We start from the raw sequence: 17,534 nt of genomic DNA on the forward strand, positions 1-17,534 counted from the left end.
CTTTCCACCCAGGACTGGGCATGTGGAACCCTTGAGCATGAGTTGGGCCTGCTTGCTCTTATTGGGCTCCTCAAGATGAGGCCTCTGAAGACAGGTGCACTTGGGTCAGTCTGTGCCACTGCCTGTGGGTGAAGGAGGGCTAGACACATGCACTTCACAGCTAGGTTCCCCTCCAAAGGCTCTCCTTTCTCCTGGGATTGGGCCTAAAGGGGGAAATCTAATCTGAAACTATTTTTTCTCAGGACACCTGGCTGGCTCAGTCGGGAGAGCATGTGACTTGATCTTGGGGTCGTGAGTTCGAGCCCCATGGTGGGGGTAGAGATTACTTAAATAAATAAATAGATGAACAACAACAAAAAAGAGAAACTATTTTTTCTCTCATTAAACTTTATCTTAATGGGTCTCAAAATTCTGTGACAGACTTTTGGTCAACTTGTTTCCATTAAAAAGTACTGAAAAAAAAGGTCCACAAAACATTCTCCTTTCCTTCTTAAGGTTTTATGAATCATTATAATTATGAACCAGTATTTTACTATTAAACTTAAATGGCCAGTTGAGGCAGTTCTGAGACCTTTTTCCATTACTGGTTAAGAGTGGATTTGTGGGTATTAGGGACAATATTTATTTAGCCTACTGCGTTTTCTGAGAAGACAGGGTGACCTTGCCAGCTCCAGCAGCCTTCTTGAACACTGTTTTGATGACACCCAAAGCAACTGTCTGTTTCGTGTCAAGAATGGCAAAACAACTTGGAGGATAGTCAGAGAAGTTCTCAACACACACAGGCTTGCCAGGAACCATATCAGTGACGGCGGCATCAGCAGATTTCAAGAATTTGGAGGAATCTTTCAGCTTTTTCCCAGAATGGTGATCAATCTTCTTCAGCTCAGCAAACCTGCTAGCAATAAGCCGTGTGACAACCTTGCACAAGTGCATCACCAGCACTGATTTGGCCCAGGTGGTTCACGATTATTACCTGAGTCGTAAAGCCAGCTGCTTCCATTGGTGGATCATTTTTGCTGTCCCCAGCCATACTGCCATGATGAACATCTTTAACAGGTTCTTGACATAGAAGTCCACACTGTCCCCAGGAAGAGCTTCACTCAAAGCCTCGTGGTGCAGTTCCACAGACTTGACTTCAGTTGTAACATCGACTAGAGGAAAGATCACCACCATGCCAGGTTTGAGAACACCAGTCTCCACTGAGCCTTCAGTTTGTCTGAGACCCAGGCATCCTCAAAGAGCCCTTTCCCACCTCAGCAGATTCAGATTTTTTTATGGTTCTTTTGTTGTTCAGATCACATTTGCAGATAGATGGCCAAGAGTGGTGGACTTGCCTAAAGCTACACATGCAAAGAACGATTTTTATAGTAGTCTTTCTTTTTCCCATTTTGGCTTAGATTTAAGAGTGCTTTTCAAGATGCCTGTGTTCTGGAAGCAAACTCATTGCGGAAAAAGTCTGAAACTATTCAACAGCCATTTTGTATAAACAACCAACTGTTTAGTATAATTGGAAGTTCATGATGGCTTTATAACCATTACTTTCTACTTTAATGACTTTATTGTATATATCATTTAATTCAGCTTGTTTTTGGGAGGTGTGAGAAAAAAGTTTCCACAGACGCTTGATTTGGAAGGAAGTGTTCACTGCAGCCAGTACTTCATTGGACCACTCTGACGAAAACCCAGGTGCTACATGGAGGTGGGGTTGACACCTGTTCTACATGCTTTCAGGTTTAAGAAACTTAGTACAGAAATGTAGGAAGCTGTCGCAGGCAGTCCTCAGGTAGGTTTCATGAAGACCCTGACTCATTGCTCATCATTATTCAGGATGAAAAAGCAGCTCCAGGGGCCCAACGCTAACTCCAACGATTTTGCCCTTTTCTATGAATCCACATGGAGACTTGTTTCTCTATCTGCTTTTCTCTGCACATTGTATTCTTCTACTGTTTGGGATCAGCCATATCATAGATTACTAGCCTCCCCTATAGAGGGTGTGAAAATTAGTACAAGGAGACCTCATTTAGAATGGAGTCTCGGGGCACCTGGGTGGCTCAGTCGTTAAGCGTCGGCCTTCGGCTCCGGTCATGGTCCCAGGGTCCTGGGATCGGGCCCCGCATCGGGCTCCCTGCTCCGCAGGAAGCCTGCTTCTCCCTCTGCCACTCCCCCTGCCTGTGTTCCTGCTCTCGCTGTGTCTCTCTGTCAAATAAACAAATAAAACCTTAAAAAAAAAATAGGGGTGCCTGGGTGGCTCAGTTGGTTGAGCAACTGCCTTCGGCTCGGGTCATGATCCTGGAGTCCCGGGATCGAGCCCCGCATCGGGCTCCCTGCTCCGCGGGAAGCCTGCTTCTCCCTCTGCCACTCCCCCTGCCTGTGTTCCTGCTCTCGCTGTCTGTCTCTGTCAAATGAATAAATAAAACCTTAAAAAAAAAATAGAATGGAGTCGCGGGGCGGCCGGCAGGGGGCGCTCTCCCGTCAATTACTCACCAAGGGGGCCTTCCAAGCGGCCGCGGCTTTAGCTACCGCTGCACCGGCCCCGCCAGGGCAGGAGGAAGCGCTGCTGCTCCCCTGGCAGCCCCGGAGCCGAGGAGGAGAAGCCACTGCACTCCCGGCTCCCAGGTGACTCCCGGACTGTTGACCGACAGCAGCCCCTCCCAGCTCCCCCTCTCCTCCGTAAAAGAGCTTTGCTCGCCTTCGCTCTGCAGACCTGCCTGTGGATTTGCCAGAGCTTTGCTTGTGCCAGGTTGCCATTCCCTGCTGCTCCCGAATAAACCCATTTCCGCTGGTAAAATAACCGGCAGTTTTATTTTTAAGGTTAACATGGGAATAAGGCTATCCTTGTCTCCATCCCACACCCTGGTCTAAAGGCAACAGGCCACCTACGGAGCATGGTCCCCCATGGATGAGAACTGCTGGGCAGTTTGTTCAAAGGGAGAGGTTGGCAATGGTGGGCACCCGGAGTTTCACCTTGTGCCCACAACACCAAAACTCTCTTGAAAACAAAACAAAAGCAAGAAAAGCCTCTCATATCCATTACATCCTCTATGAATTATCTGATTGCAAATAAGGTGTGAGTTCCAAGTAAATGTTTTCCTGGTGTTCATTACATCCAGAGAGTTCTCTCCGATAGGAGCTCTCAGATGTTGTATAACAAGCAACAGTGAAAGGCTTTCTTGCCTTTGCTGTATTCCTGGATGTGTCTTCCTGTGTGAAGCATTTCCCTCTAGGAGGAATCATGTGGTAGTGCCTGAAGCCAACTCACACTGAGAGCTTGACACATTTATTGAATTCACATGTATTCTCTATGGTATGAACGACCTGACGTCTGTCAAGTATTGAGCTCTGACTGAAGGATTTCCCACATTCACTACATTCGCTTCTCTCCAAAATGTGTTCTGTGCTGGTAAATCAAGTGTGACATCTGAACAAAGCCTCTCCTGCATGTGGTACACATATAAGGTTTCTCTCCAGTGTGTATTCTTTGATGATTGACCAGGTATGAGGTTTGACTAAAGCCTTTTCCATACCTATTACACTTACAGGTGTGGTGGTTGACTGAAGCTTTTCCCACACTCTTTACATTCAAGAGTGTTCTCTCTTGCGTGAATTTACTGATGTCTAATGCTATTTGCTCTCTGATTAAAGGCATTCCCATGTTCATTATAGTTATAGGGTTTCTCTCCAGTAACAATTTAATATGGTTTGAATTCCCACTGAAGGCCTTGCCACATTTGGTACACCTATATAGGGTTTTTTCCCCAGTGTGAATTCTCTGATGTTTAACAAGCTTTGATGTCTCTCTAAAGCCCTTGTCACATTGATTACACACAGTTTCTCTCCACTGTGAATTTTCTGATGTTGTATGAGGATTGTGTCTTGATTAATTTTTCCCCATACTCCATACATCCGTGGGCTTTTTCCTAGTATAAGTTTTCTGATGCTGAATAAGTTGTGAGTACTTGCTGAAAGACTTCCCACACAGATTACATCCACTGAACTTTAGCCCACTGGGACCTGTTTGGTATGCATTCTGGCTTGAATCATGTGGAAAGCATCTGCCATATATCCCCTGTTGACCAGCTCTCCCTCCTGCTATGTCCCTCTAAGGTACAACAGGTTTGTGCCCAGAGTCAAATTTTCCCCAAATTTGCTACATTCCTGGTATTTCTCTGGTCTATTAGTTTTTGTTTGTTTTGTTTTTAAGATTTTATTTATTTGAGAGAGACAGAGGTAGAGGGAACACAAGCAGGGGAAGGGGTGGAGGGAGAAGCCGACTCCCCGCTGAGCAGGGAGCCTGATATGGGACTCCATCCCAGGCCCCTGGGATCATGACCTGAGCCAAAGTTAGACACTCAAGTGACTGAAGCACCCAGGCGCCCCGGGTCTATTAGTTTTGAGAGGGAAGCTGAACACGTGCCCAGAACCTCTCTTTTGGGAAAAGAGCTTCCTCCTTGACTTTACTGTGTTTTTTTTTTCTTCCACAAGTGTTCTGCTCTTGTCTCAGACCCACAAGCTTGTTGAAACTCAAACACCTCTGGGTTGAACATTAGGAAAATTTTGTGAGTTACTTATAATTCTTCAGAAGATTTCTCCTTTGGAGTTGACTGTGCTTTGTCTTGACCTGAGAATCTGAAACAAAGAATGAAAAGTTAAAGCTTCCTTGTGAAAGGAGAAAGAAAGTAGTTACTCTTATGATTAAGCCAAATCAAATTTTCATGTAGCCTGTGTGTCAGCCTGATCAGAGCGTTATCCCTTCTGTTAAGGATTTTACTCCATTTTATCTTGAATTACAGTTAGTTTGTGTCCATCACTCTAGCTGGACCTGAGATTCTAAGGGCAGGTGCTTTCTCATACTGGTCTCTATAGCACCTCAGTGATACTGCACAAAGCAGGTGCTGACTCCAAAGAAGCACGCGAATGCATTTCAACAGATGCTTGCTGAGTGCCTTCCACAGGTCAGGCACTGCTCTAGTGCTGGGATTTGGTGATGAGTGAAGCCCCTGCCCCTGGAACTGACATTCTAATGAGGAGACTGACAATAAACAAATAAATATATGACAGCAGATCAGGTAGGGACAGAGAATTCCTTTGAAAACTGGAATGTTCTCCCAAACCCAAACGTAAATGTGACAAAGACAAGGATTTGGATTTGCTTGCCCTTAACCCCAGCACCTAAAAGAATGCCTGTACACAGGTAGCACACAAAAAGCATTTGTTGCATGGATGAGTGAAGGGATGGGAAGCATGTTCCAAATGTAAACACAATGCAGAGTTCTGTTCATATAGTTGACCCTTGAACAACTCCCCGTGCACTTGGAAATCCACGTATAACTTTTGACTCCCTAGAAACTTAACTACTAATGGCCTGCTGTTGACTTTAAGACTTACCTATAACATAAGCAATCAATTAACATATATTTTGTATGTTATATTATTATTTTCTGTATTCTTACAATAAAGTAAGCTAGAGAAAATAAAATGGCATTAAGAAAGTCATAAGGTTAAACTATTGGGACTACACCAAAATAAAAAGCTTTTGCTCAGTGAAGGAAACCATCAGCAAAACAAAAGGCAACCCACTGAATGGGAGAAGATATTTGCAAATGCTATATCTGGTAAGGGATCACTATCCAAAATATATTTTAAAAACTTACACAGTACAACACCAAAAAAGTCCCCAAAACAATGCAATTAAAAAATGGGCAGAGGACCTGAATAGACAATTTTCCAAAGAAGACATACAGATAGCCAATAGACGTATGAAGAGATGCCTAACATCATTAATCATCAGGGGAATGCAAATCAAAATGACAATGAAATACCACCTAGTACCTGTCAGAATGGCTAAAATCAAAAACACAAGAAAAAAAATAACAAGTGTCGGCGAGGATGTGGGAAAAAAGGAACCCTTGTGCACTGTTGGCAGGTTGGCATTGCCATTGTGGAAAACAGTATGGAGATTCCTCAAAAACTTAAAAATAGAATTATCATATGATCCAGTAATTTCACTACGTATTTACTCAAAGAAAACAAAAACACTAATTTGAAAAGGTATATTCACCACTATGTGTATTGCAGCACTATTTACAATAGTCAGGATATGGAAGCAACCCAAGTGTCCATCAATAGATAAGTGGATAAAGAAGATATGGTGTATATACAGAATGGAATATTACTTAGCCATAAAAAAGAATGAGATCTTGCCATTTGCAATAACATGGATAGACCTAGAGGGTATAATTCTAAGTGAAATATCAGTCAGAGAAAGACAAATACTATATAATTTCACTTAAATTTCACAGAATTTGTTTAAAGATTTTATTTATTTATTTGACAGAGAGAGACAGCGAGGGAGGGAACAGAAGCAGGGGGAGTGGGGGAGGGAGAAGCAGGCTTCCCGCCGAGCAGGGAGCCTGATGTGGGGCTCGATCCCAGGACCCTGGGATCACGACCTGAGCCGAAGGCAGACGCTGAACGACTGAGCCACCCTGGCACCCCTGTATGTTAATTTTAAAAAGAAAAAAATCATAAGGAAGAGAAAATAAATTTATGTTACTGTACTGTATTGATACTGTGTTTACATTGTCCAGTAGCAAGATGAGTCGTCTGTCAGTACCTACATCAATATTTCTTATATGATACAAAACACTGTAGATATTATAGGTATTACTAATACTAGGCATCAAAAATAAAAAGATAATATGAAAAAGAAATTCATATTTATTTACAGGTTTAACAATCTATGTACTGATAATGACGAAGCAGCAATGTGATTGCTTTATGGTAGCCCAGTGTAACTGATACGATTGCTTCACATTAGCCTATACACCAATAAGTGAATTGTTTGATTGTTTGTTTTTTAAACATTTTATTTATGTATTTATTTGAGAGAGAGAGAGAGAAACAGCATGAGAGGGGATAGGGTCAGAGGGAGAAGCAGGCTCCCCGCTGAGCCGGGAGCCCGATGCGGGACTCGATCCCAGGACTCTGGGATCATGACCTGAGCCGAAGGCAGTCGCTTAACCAACTGAGCCACCCAGGCGCCCCAATAAGTGAATTGTTATAAAATTTGTATGGCATACATTATTATAGTCATATTCATAATACAATATTGGAAACTGTTACTTGGTGGCTCAGTCGTTAAGCGTCTGCCTTCGGCTCAGGTCATGATCCCAGGATACTGGGATCCATCCCCGCATCAGGCTCCCGGCTCCGCAGGGAGCCCGCTTCTCCCTCTCCCACTCCCCCTGCTTGTGTTCCCTCTCTCGCTGTGTCTCTCTGTCAAATAAATAAATATTTTTTAAAAAATCACTTTGTAAAAAAAAACAAAAAAAACCCCACTTACCTGTGATGATAGGCTGATACGCATTTTCTCCAATTAGGGGAGAGAGAGGAGTACCGTACAGTAATGTAATTCTTTGAAAGCAATATTATAAAACAGAAAATGGACATTAATTTTTTATTAATTTTATATTAAATTTATATTATTTTTATATAATTTTATATTATATATTTTATATTTTATATTAAATATCACTTTATGCCTCTGTAAGGATTGGATACCTACTTCCATATGAGTCTTGCCTATGATGTTCTACCTGATGAACACCTAGTTGATGATGATGATGACACAAAACATCTCATGCAGGTTTTTTTTTTCTAAGATTTGATTTATTTATCTGAGAGAGAGAATGAGAGAGAGAGACAGCATGAGAGGGGGGAGGGTCAGAGGGAGAAGCAGACTCCCTGCTGAGCAGGGAGCCCAATGCGGGACTCGATCCTGGGACTCCAGGATCATGACCTGAGCCTAAGGCAGTCGCTCAACCAACTGAGCCACCCAGGCGCCCTCATGCAGTTCTTGCTGTACAGTTACTAGATTTTCACAGGAGGACACACACACACACACAACAGGCAAGTTTGTTAACCATACTGCATGATGATTATTTACTATTCATAAAGTGGAAGCGATCATCCTAAAATTCTTGATCTTCCTTGACTTCACATTGAGTGGGCTGAGAAGGAGGGAAGGCTTGGCGTTCTGTCTCAGGGTGGTAGAAGTGGAGGAAGTTAGAAGGGGAGGCAGGGGAGGGAGGCACACTCAGTGTAACCCTCCAGAAATACATCGTCATTTCTGTCTGACTTTTTGGCTTTTTCATTTCTCTCAAGTGTTTTGTATAAGTGCTAATCCTTCCTCCACTGTTTAATTTCAGTGCTCGTATCACAGAAGGGTCCATGTTGTAAAAGAAGTCGAAAGCAGTCTTGAATAATCAGAATCCTTCTGCTAGATTGCCTAATGTCGGTTTGTTTTCTGCTCTGCTTCTGGGACATCTTCTTCCTCATCATCTGGCACTGGTTCAGAAGCACTCATCTCCATCGAGTTGTCTTCTGTTGGGTCCTCTGGGGTGGTGTCTGTTAGCTCTTGAATTTCTGCAAGACCCATATCTTGAAACCCTTCACCCCTCACCTTTTTTGCTATATCCACAGTCTCATGATTTCCTTGACTGGCTCTGTTGGAAATCCTGTGAAGTCAGGTACAATATGTGGATAGTTTTCTTCAGAAAGAATTTATTGTTTGGGGCTTGATGACAGCCTTTTCTATAACAATGATGGCATCTTAAGGGGCGCCTGGGTGGCTCAGTTGTTAAGTGTCTGCCTTCGGCTCAGGTCATGATCCCAGGGTCCTGGGATCGAGCCCCACGTTGGGCTCCCTGCTCCACGGGAAGCCTGCTTCTCCCTCTCCCCTTCCCCCTGCTTGTGTTCCCTCTCTCGCTGTGTCTGTCTCTGTCAAATAAATAAAATCTTAAAAAAAAAAAAAAAAAAACAATGATGGCATCGTCAATGGTATAATCCTTCCAGGTATTCACGTTGAGTTCATATTGGGGTTCTCTTCCATAGTGTTGACAATCCTTTCCATAGAGTACCATGTATAATGAGCCTTAAAGGTCCTCATGACCCCCTGATCTAGAGACTATGTTAGAGACACTGTGTTTGGGGGCAAGTAGACCACTTTGATGCCTTCAGTGTTGAACTCATGGGGTTCTGGGTGGCCAGGGGCATGTCCAATATGAAAAGAACTTTAAGAGGCAGTTGCTTGGGGCGCCTGGGTGGCTCAGTTGGTTAAAGATCCAACTCGATCTCAGCTCAGGTCTTGATCTCTGGGTCCTGAGTTCAGGTCCTACATTGGGGTCCACAGTAGTAAGCAGTTGCTTACTGGCAAGATATTTACGGACATCACAGATAAAGCATCGATGGAACCAATCCACAAAATGGGTTTTCATCCAGGCCTTTTTGTACAACCAAAAGACTGGGAGCTGGTGATTATGTTTTCCCCTCAAGGCTTGGGGATTAGCAGATTTATAGATAAGGACAGTCCTGATCTTAAACCAGATTGGATTTGCACAAAGTGGTAGAGTTAGCTTTTCCCTTCCTGCCTTAAATCCTGGTGCTTGCTGCTTTTCCTTACCAATAAATGTTCTTTGTGGCATTTCTTTTTTCCAGAATAGGATTCTTTCATCTGCATGAAAAACCTGTTCAGGCAGATACCCTTTCTCAATGATTTTTTAAGAGATTTTTATTTATTTATTTATTTGACAGAAAGAGAGGGAGAGAGAGAGAGAACAAGCAGGGGGAGCAGCAGAGGGAGAGGGAGAAGCGGGCTCTCTGCTGAGCGGAGAGCCCGACTCCAGGCTCCATCCCAGGACCCTGGGATCATGACCTGAGCAGAAGGCAGACTCTCAACCGACTGAGCCACCCAGGCGCCCCTCTCAATGATTTTCTTAATGGCATCTAAGAACCATCTGCTGCTTCCTTTGCAGAAGCTGCTTCTCCTGTTATCTTGACATTTTTTATGCCAAACCTCTTTCTAAAATTGTCAAACCACCCTTTGCTGGCATTAAATTCTCCAGCTTTAGATCCTTCAGCTTCCTTTTACATTAAGTTGTCACAGAGTGACGTGGCTTTTTCTCAAATTATATCAGAGTCTATAGGTATGCCTTATAGCAATCTTGCACCCGCATAAAAGCTGCATTTTCAATATGAGATTTTAAAAAAAGGTATTTCAGGGGCGCCTGGGTGGCTCAGTTGTTAAGCGTCTGCCTTTGGCTCAGGTCATGATCCCGGGGTCCTGGGATCGAGCCCCACATCGGGCTCCCTGCTCAGCAGGGAGCCTGCTTCTCCCTCTCCCCCTCCCTCTGCTTGTGTTCCCTCTCTCGCTGTCTCTCTCTCTCTCTCTGTCAAATAAATAAATAAAAATCTTAAAAAAATTTTTAAAAAGGTATTTCATAAAAATTGCAAGATTTTCACTCCTTCTGGCATAGTTGCAGCAACAGCTCCATGAATTTCCATCTCTCTCTCTCTCTCTTTTTTTAAATATTTTATTTATTTATTTGAAAAAGAGAGACAGAACACAATCGGGGGAGAGGCAGAGGGAGACGGAGAAGCAGGCTTCCCGCCGAGCAGAGAGCCCAACATGGGACCTGATGCGAGGACCCTGGAATCATGGCCTGAGCCGAAGGCAGATGCTTAACCATCTGAGCCACCCAGGTGCCCTTCTCTCTCTCTTTTCAAAGTGAGCACTATGTCCAATGTGGGGCTTGAACACACAACCCTGCGATCAAGAGTCCCATGCTGTACTGACTGGGCCAGCCAGGCACCCCCCCCTCCTTTTCTCTTTTTAATGTGGTCCTTAGGCTGGACTCATTTATTTGAATGACTCATTTATTTGAGTCCAGCATAAGGCGGACTTTGAAATGGTGGGCAACCGCAGCTGCAGACCTCAATCTACAGCACATATCAAGCAATACAACTTTTTCTTGTAATATCGTGATTTTTTTTTCTGCTTCTTGGGCGCACATTTGGCATCATTCATTAGTGGCAGTTCGTATGGGTCCCATAGTGTTATTGAAGGTTTATAGTGTTACACTAAATACAATGAAAAATACATGAGAACCATGAGAGATCACTTTTTGTTGTGATACATAATTTGCTATAGAGACGATATGCTGATGTAGGGTGATTAATGTCACATGGTGTTTTCAATGGGTCCTGGAAACACAAGCTTACCACAACAGCAACAGGAGGTGGCCAATATTTATCAGAGTAGTATGGTATGTATTGTTAAAAAATAAAATAAAAAATAAAAAAATAAAAATAAAATTCTTCAAGTAAATTTGAAGATCTAAATGGCTTTATTAGGTGATTCATGAATCAAGCATGTAGCAGGTAGAGCAAAGCTCCAAATGGCTACAGAAAAGGAGAGGTTTTTGAAAGCAGAAGAGGGAAGTCATGAACAGAAAAAAAGGATTATTTTAGGTTAGGTCACCTTCATTTGGGGACAAAAAGTTCTTAGTATGTGGATTATCTCACCTTCCTTTGGGGGATGGAAAGACCCATGTGACAGATTACCTTATTGATGCTGACCAAAAATTTCTGAATAAGACTACATTTCTGTGACATGGTGACAATGCAATTAGGTTAGGTATTAAGCCCCAGTTTGGGGACTGGGCCTAAGATGTCATTTTGGGCCTGTAGCTTTCTTTTTATCAGTATTGCAGTAAATTTTATGCAGTTATGACTTAATACTGCACCTTTAGATTGCTTACATTTCTCCTGACTATGAATGGCACCATGTATGGTCTGTGAGTATTTGTGTGCATAAGTTTTGACAAATTTTAACTTTTTATAATAGATTTGTGTATATTTTATGGTACTAAATGATAAAATAGACTAGTACATATATTTTATACATTCCTGACATACCTAGCATTTAAAATTTTTTGATATTTCTAGGCTACACAATTTGCAAGTTTTTCCTAATTGTCACAAACCTCCAAAAAAATTTTCTAATACATCTATTGAAAAAAAAATCCGTGTATAAGTAGACCCGCACAGTTCATGTCAGTGTTGTTTAGGGGTCAACTGTATATATATTGTGAAACTGAATAAAGGAGACTCCATGAAGATGGCGTTCGGAGGCCAGCAGAGGGAGCTCACCACTCCTTGCCGCCGTTTGGAGACCCAGCAGAAAAGAGATTACACCTTGCAAGTAGGTATCACTTAATACCCCCTTTCCTCTATAAAAGAGTTTTGCTCTCCTTTGCTCTGCGGACTTGCCTATAGTTTTGCTTTAGCTTGCTTATCCTGAATTACAGTTCTCTGCTACTACTAAATAAACCCATTTTGCTGGCAAAATAACTGGCAGTTTTATTTTTTTTTTGTATTTTTTTGGCAGTTTTATTTTTAAAGTTAACAGTATTGTTAATTATTTGTAATCTCTTACTTAACAGAATGTAATTTCCTTTTTGCCTTGGTAATGATTTGCATTTCAATTGTTTCATCTGATGTTAAATTTCCATCTTGGTTTTATTTTGGATCATTTCTCCCTCTAACATATTTTTCCATAATTTAATTTTATCCATTATATAAATACTTTCACCTATGTTTGGCAGGAGGTGGTGAAGGAGAATGGAAACACACTAGTAGGTCTACATCTTTTTTTTTTTTTTTAAGATTTTCTTTATTCATTTGAGAGAGCGAGAGCACATGAGAGGGGGGAGGGTCAGAGGGAGAAGCAGACTCCCCGCTGAGCAGCAGGGAGCCCGATGCGGGACTCGATCCCAGGACTCCAGGATCACGACCCGAGCCGAAGGCAGTCGCTTAACCAACTGAGCCACCCAGGCGCCCAGGTCTACATCTTTTTCCAGGAAACTTTCATTCACCTTCTCACTTCCTAGCTTACACTTACCTAGAATGGTGAAGGGCAAAGGATTATGGAGCAGTCTTTGGCCACCTCCTAGAAGCCCTGAAAATAGGTGTTTGCACCTTTCTAGTATATGTGGACATGTAATATCTGCTGTCCTTAGCCAAAATACTGACATCCTATTGTGTTACATGCAGATGACACACAAAGTCACATCCTCTGAGCCCAAACTAGCACATCCAGTACTCCCATCAATAAAAGCAACTCAGACTCGCAGTTGGCCGGTTAGCTCAGTTGGTTAGAGCGTGGTGCTAATAAAAGCAACTCAGACTCAACATGTTGGATGATCCTCACAGGGCAACCAGATGACAACAGAAAGAAGTACACTGGAGTCAGCAACCAGTGACCTAAACAGCGATGTGTTCCATGGAATTGGAGGATGAGAAGAGGAGATAAAAGGTGCAGGCAAGCCTTTTGAGCAGCACAGTCAGCAGGGAGTCTGAGGGGGATGTGGAGTTAAAGGAGTCTTTTTTTTTCTTTTGTAATGGAAAGTATCAGTGTATTTGTATGCTCATGGAAATAAATAGAGAAAGACAAGATTAAGAGAGGAGATAGCGAAGCAGAATCTTTGAGAATTCAAGAGTGAGTGGGTTCCAGCTTACCAGGGGAGGGACTGCCTTAGGTAGGAGCAGGGAAATAATGCTTGCACAGTATCAGGAGGGAAGGTGAAGGGCAGGGGATGGACGTGTGTGTTCCTTGTGTTTGGTGATAAAGTTTTGGTCCATCTGGGTGGCTCAACTAGAGAGGCCTGAGAAATTCTGTTGGTCAGTTGGAGAGTGAGAGACTTAACTCTACTGGAGAAAATCACGATATTGCAAGGAAGTGTGAAGTACTCATCTTAAGTTTCAAGTGAAGCCAGCCAGCCTGGTTGTGTGAGGTTTCTGCAGTGGTCATGATGGGGAACGGCTGGGTGCATCCGCGGTGGGTCTCCTCAGGTGCCTACTGTGTGGAGGGAGCTTAGAAGCAAAGGAGCAGAGACCGCTTGCCCACGTGTCTGGGTGTGAAGTGTGGGGACGGTCCAAATGGGAGGTGCGAGGGTGCTGAGCTAGTCCGGGTCCGAGTGCTCCAGGGCAGAAGCACGCTCGCAGTGGGGTGCAGCCGTGGGCTGCAGGACGGGAAGATCAACTGCGGACGTTTGAAAGGGCGCTTCCAGCCCTTTGCGGTTTCCTGAGAGGGTGGGATGCAGGGTGTGGCCACGGACTGCGTGGTGTGGGTTTCTGTGTTCTGTCGTGGGAGAGTTTCAGGCTGTTTAGCTTCAAAATGGAAGTCAAATACAACCTTTAGAAATGGATATAGGTAATAATGATTTTTAAAAGCTTGAAGAACAAGCTAGACGCGTTAGAAGCTGCGGAAGAGAGCGCTAGTGAAGACGAGGCTGAGCAATTACCAGCGTTAAGAATGACAGCAAAATGATGGGAAATACAGACTGTCCAACCTGATTAACAAATTATGAGAGAGACTACGAGAACGGGGAACCAATATTTTAAGAGCGAATGGCTGATAACTTTCCAGAATCCAGGAAAAGGAAAATCTGAGATTCAGGAGGTCCGACGTATGACTTCAGGGGGTAAACGACACCAAATCCACACTGGGACGTCTGAAACGCTAACTGCACCACCGAAGGGAAATGAGGAACTCCAGAGCCATGCGATAGGAGAGGTCGGCCCGACTGCGGACCGAGGGACAGGAAGGAGAGCTTCGGCGTCACCTGCGGCGTGGACGCCCGGCTCCCAGCCCCACCCCCGGGGCTCGCAGAGACCGCACGCGGCCCCGCACCCGCCTTGTGGGCGGAGCCCCCAGGACCGCGCTCCCGGCTCCCGGCAGGCCGCGCGCGCGCGCCCTGGGCCGGATTCCGACTCCCGGCATGCCACACGCCGGCGCACGCGCACCGGGTTCTTGGTGGCGCCCCCTGGCGGCGGCAGCGGCGGGGGCGGGGCCGGGGCCGGAGGCGGGGGGTTGCGCTGGTGACGGGAGGACGCGCGGCTGCGGCGCACTCGGCTGGCGGCGGCAGCGGCGGCAGCGGCGCAGGACGCGGTTGGAGCGGGCTGCTGCTGCGGCGGCGGCGGCGGTAGCGGCGGCGGCGGGAGAGCCGCGGAGAGCTCGGGCGCGGCGCGCAGGCCGACATGAGGGGCTGTGGCGGCGCGGCCCGCGAGCAGCCGGCGGGTGAGAGCGCGGGCGGTGGGCGGTGCGGGCCAGGAAGATGGCGGAGAGGCCGGCTCTGCGGCCCCCGCCCGGCCTCGAGGAGGTCCCCGGGCCGGCCGTGCGAAGATCCGAGCCCGCGGGGATCGAGGGGGCGGACGGGGCCGCAGCGGGGGAGGGGGGGCGCGTGGGTGTGCCGGACCGGGCGGGGGCACGGGGCGCGAGGGGCCAAGGCCGCGCGGGGGCAGGGTGTGAGGTGGGTGTGAATGTGCCTGGCCGGAGGGTGGGCGTGAGTGCGAGTGTGCCCGGCCATGGGTGAGTGGTGTGTGTGTACCTGGCCCAAGGCTGACTGTGAGGATACCCCGCTGGGGCTGCGCGTGAGTGTCCCCGGCCGTGGGTGGGTGGGTGTGAGTGTGCCCGGCCCGAAGGCAGGCGTGAGTGCAGTGCAAGGGCTGAGTGTGGGGCGTCGGCGCGGTTTGCAGGGCTCGGTCAGGGCGGGGTGCGGGGGCGCTTTGTCCGGGCGCGGGGAGTCCGGACGCGCGTCTTTGGGTGCGTGCGGTGGCTGCAAGGCCTCGCGGACCTGGCCTCTGCAGCACCGCGGGCTGGGGCGCTCCGGCGCGCAGCCCTCCGGGAGCTGGAATTCCCTCTGTTGCTTCCCGGTTGCGGGAGTGGTGTGGGTGGAGACAGTGTTCCTGGCCGAGGGCCGCGAGTGAGGCCGGCTGTGCATCTTGTGGGTCAGGACGTCTTTTATTTTAAAACGTGCAGCGGGCTGCGAGGCCGCGGCAGCTGTGGGTGTGTACACGCTGCTCCCACCAGCAGCTGCTGTGGGCGCTGCGCAACCTTCAACAGCAAAAATGCAGCGCCCTCCCCCCCGCCCCCCAGCCTCCGTTCGGTGTGGTTGGGTTTAGCCAAACCTCCAGTGACCTCTGCAGAAACCTACAGTTGCAAGGCTTCGCGTTCCTCCCCTGGTGTAGACAATAGAAGATTTGTCTTTGAAGCCAGTGAGAGGAATTAAACCCTGTGGGTCCAGGGTGCCTCTGTAAACAGCAGGTGGTTCCCGGTCAGCGGCTCCCCTTTCACAATGAGCTAGGTGTGTTTCTCTTCGCTGGGGGAGGGGAAGGAGATTTGATAGGAGGTGTGACTGTAAAACAGGGAGACTCGTTTCATAAAGCGTCCTGGGCGCAGACTTGGTGACCCTCAAAGGCTTGCTCGCTGAATGAACAGAGGCCAGTCGGTCTCTGCACTTTGTCTAGTCAGCTGTCTTGCCAAGAAGCTGGCAAACAGAGTGAAGAGGGCGGGTCCTGGAGCCAGAGTGCCTGCCTTTGAGCCCTGACTCCTCTGTTCATGGCTTTGTACTCTGTGCCTTTGGTTTCTCATCTGTAAAATGGGACACCAGTAATATTGGCTTCCTAGGGTTGCTTGTGAGGACTCAGTGAGTGAGCACTCAAACATTGTGTCAGGTGCAGTGTGTTAGGGGTTTTACCATTGCCAGATCTGGTTTCCAGGGCCCCCGCTGCTTGTCTGCTGGCTCTGCAGATTTCTACTGGAGTCACCGTCCTGGTTTTACATTAACTTCAAGTCTTTGACTCTATTTTCTTACACAAGCAAGCTGGGATCATATGTGGAAAAACCAAGTCTTTTTAGAAAGGTAAATGAGGAACAGATCTTGTGTACTTAGATACATTATATATCAACTATTAGGGATTTGTAATATATAAATTGTTATATAAAATATACTTAGAAGAAGAAAGCTGCTAATGAGCCACTCTAGAATCCCGTAGTACTTATTGTCCTTGGGGGTAGGTAGGATTGTTGCAGACAGCAATGAGATTTAGAGCAGTTCTTGGGTAATTCTCCAAATTAAACTACTGAAGCTATTGTTGTTATACTTCACTTAACAGTGTTATCCTTGGAATAGGGAAGATAAGTTATTAACTTAAATAATGGTGAAGACATAAGCAACAGACTGAGAACTTGGAATTACCAGTTCCATGCTGTCTTGCTAAGCTGTGGGAAGAAATAAGATTTAACTTGCTTCAGAGCAAAGCAGAAGAGTCCTCCTTTCTCAAGGAGGTGATTCTCTTTCTCAGATCTGGGGAGAGTATCTTAGACTTACCCTGGATAACTACATCTCATCTCCTTTAAATCTGTGACACTAAGACTTGGGGGGGAATCCTTCTCCTCTAAAGTAGAGTCTTGGGGGCATTTGTGGAGTTTAAGGTGAGAAGGTTTAATGTTCAGAACAGATGGTGATGAAACAGCTTATGTGAGCAAAATTTAAAATATCTAAAGATAGATTTAAAAATGTCCATCCCAGCCTTTTCTCCTGCATGTGTGCTGGGGTGGGCTGCCCACCCCCCCAAGGGAAAAAAAAGAGCCTGCCTCATGCTCTGTCTGGATGGTCTCACGCAGGGCAACGGTGCCAGCCAGACTGCTTCCCTCAGCCTCAGACTTTGCAGCCAGCCTCTGGATGCAAAAGCCCTTTAGGCTTCTCAGACCCTGCCTCCTCTACTTCTGACCTCAGCCCTTTGGTGCTTTAGGACCATCATCTGGTTGTTTGCTACCTGGAAGAGCTTGGTGCCCTAGGTCCTCCCCCAGCTACATCTGTTCACTGCAAATCCTACTCATTGTACCTCCTGAG

At 46.1% G+C, this 17,534-nt stretch overlaps 1 protein-coding gene and 1 pseudogene across 1 annotated transcript in view; one reads left to right on the forward strand and one right to left on the reverse strand.

The window, feature by feature from the left end:
- Positions 1–608: 608 nt before the first annotated feature.
- On the reverse strand, positions 609–1,173 carry LOC114201111 (elongation factor 1-alpha 1 pseudogene; annotated as a pseudogene).
- A 13,621-nt stretch (positions 1,174–14,794) lies between these two features.
- ARHGAP39 (Rho GTPase activating protein 39) overlaps positions 14,795–17,534 on the forward strand; it is an 87,391-nt gene continuing 84,651 nt past the window's right edge. Inside the window, exon 1 of the mRNA XM_028093628.2 lies at positions 14,795–14,917. The gene's annotated coding sequence lies outside the window, so the exon portion shown is untranslated. The remainder of the gene's footprint in view (positions 14,918–17,534) is intronic.

This window comes from Eumetopias jubatus, unplaced genomic scaffold, assembly GCF_037043125.1.
Source record: "Eumetopias jubatus isolate StellerSeaLion01/CBP00866 unplaced genomic scaffold, mEumJub1_p1.0 scaffold_4, whole genome shotgun sequence".
NCBI lineage: Eukaryota > Metazoa > Chordata > Mammalia > Carnivora > Otariidae > Eumetopias > Eumetopias jubatus.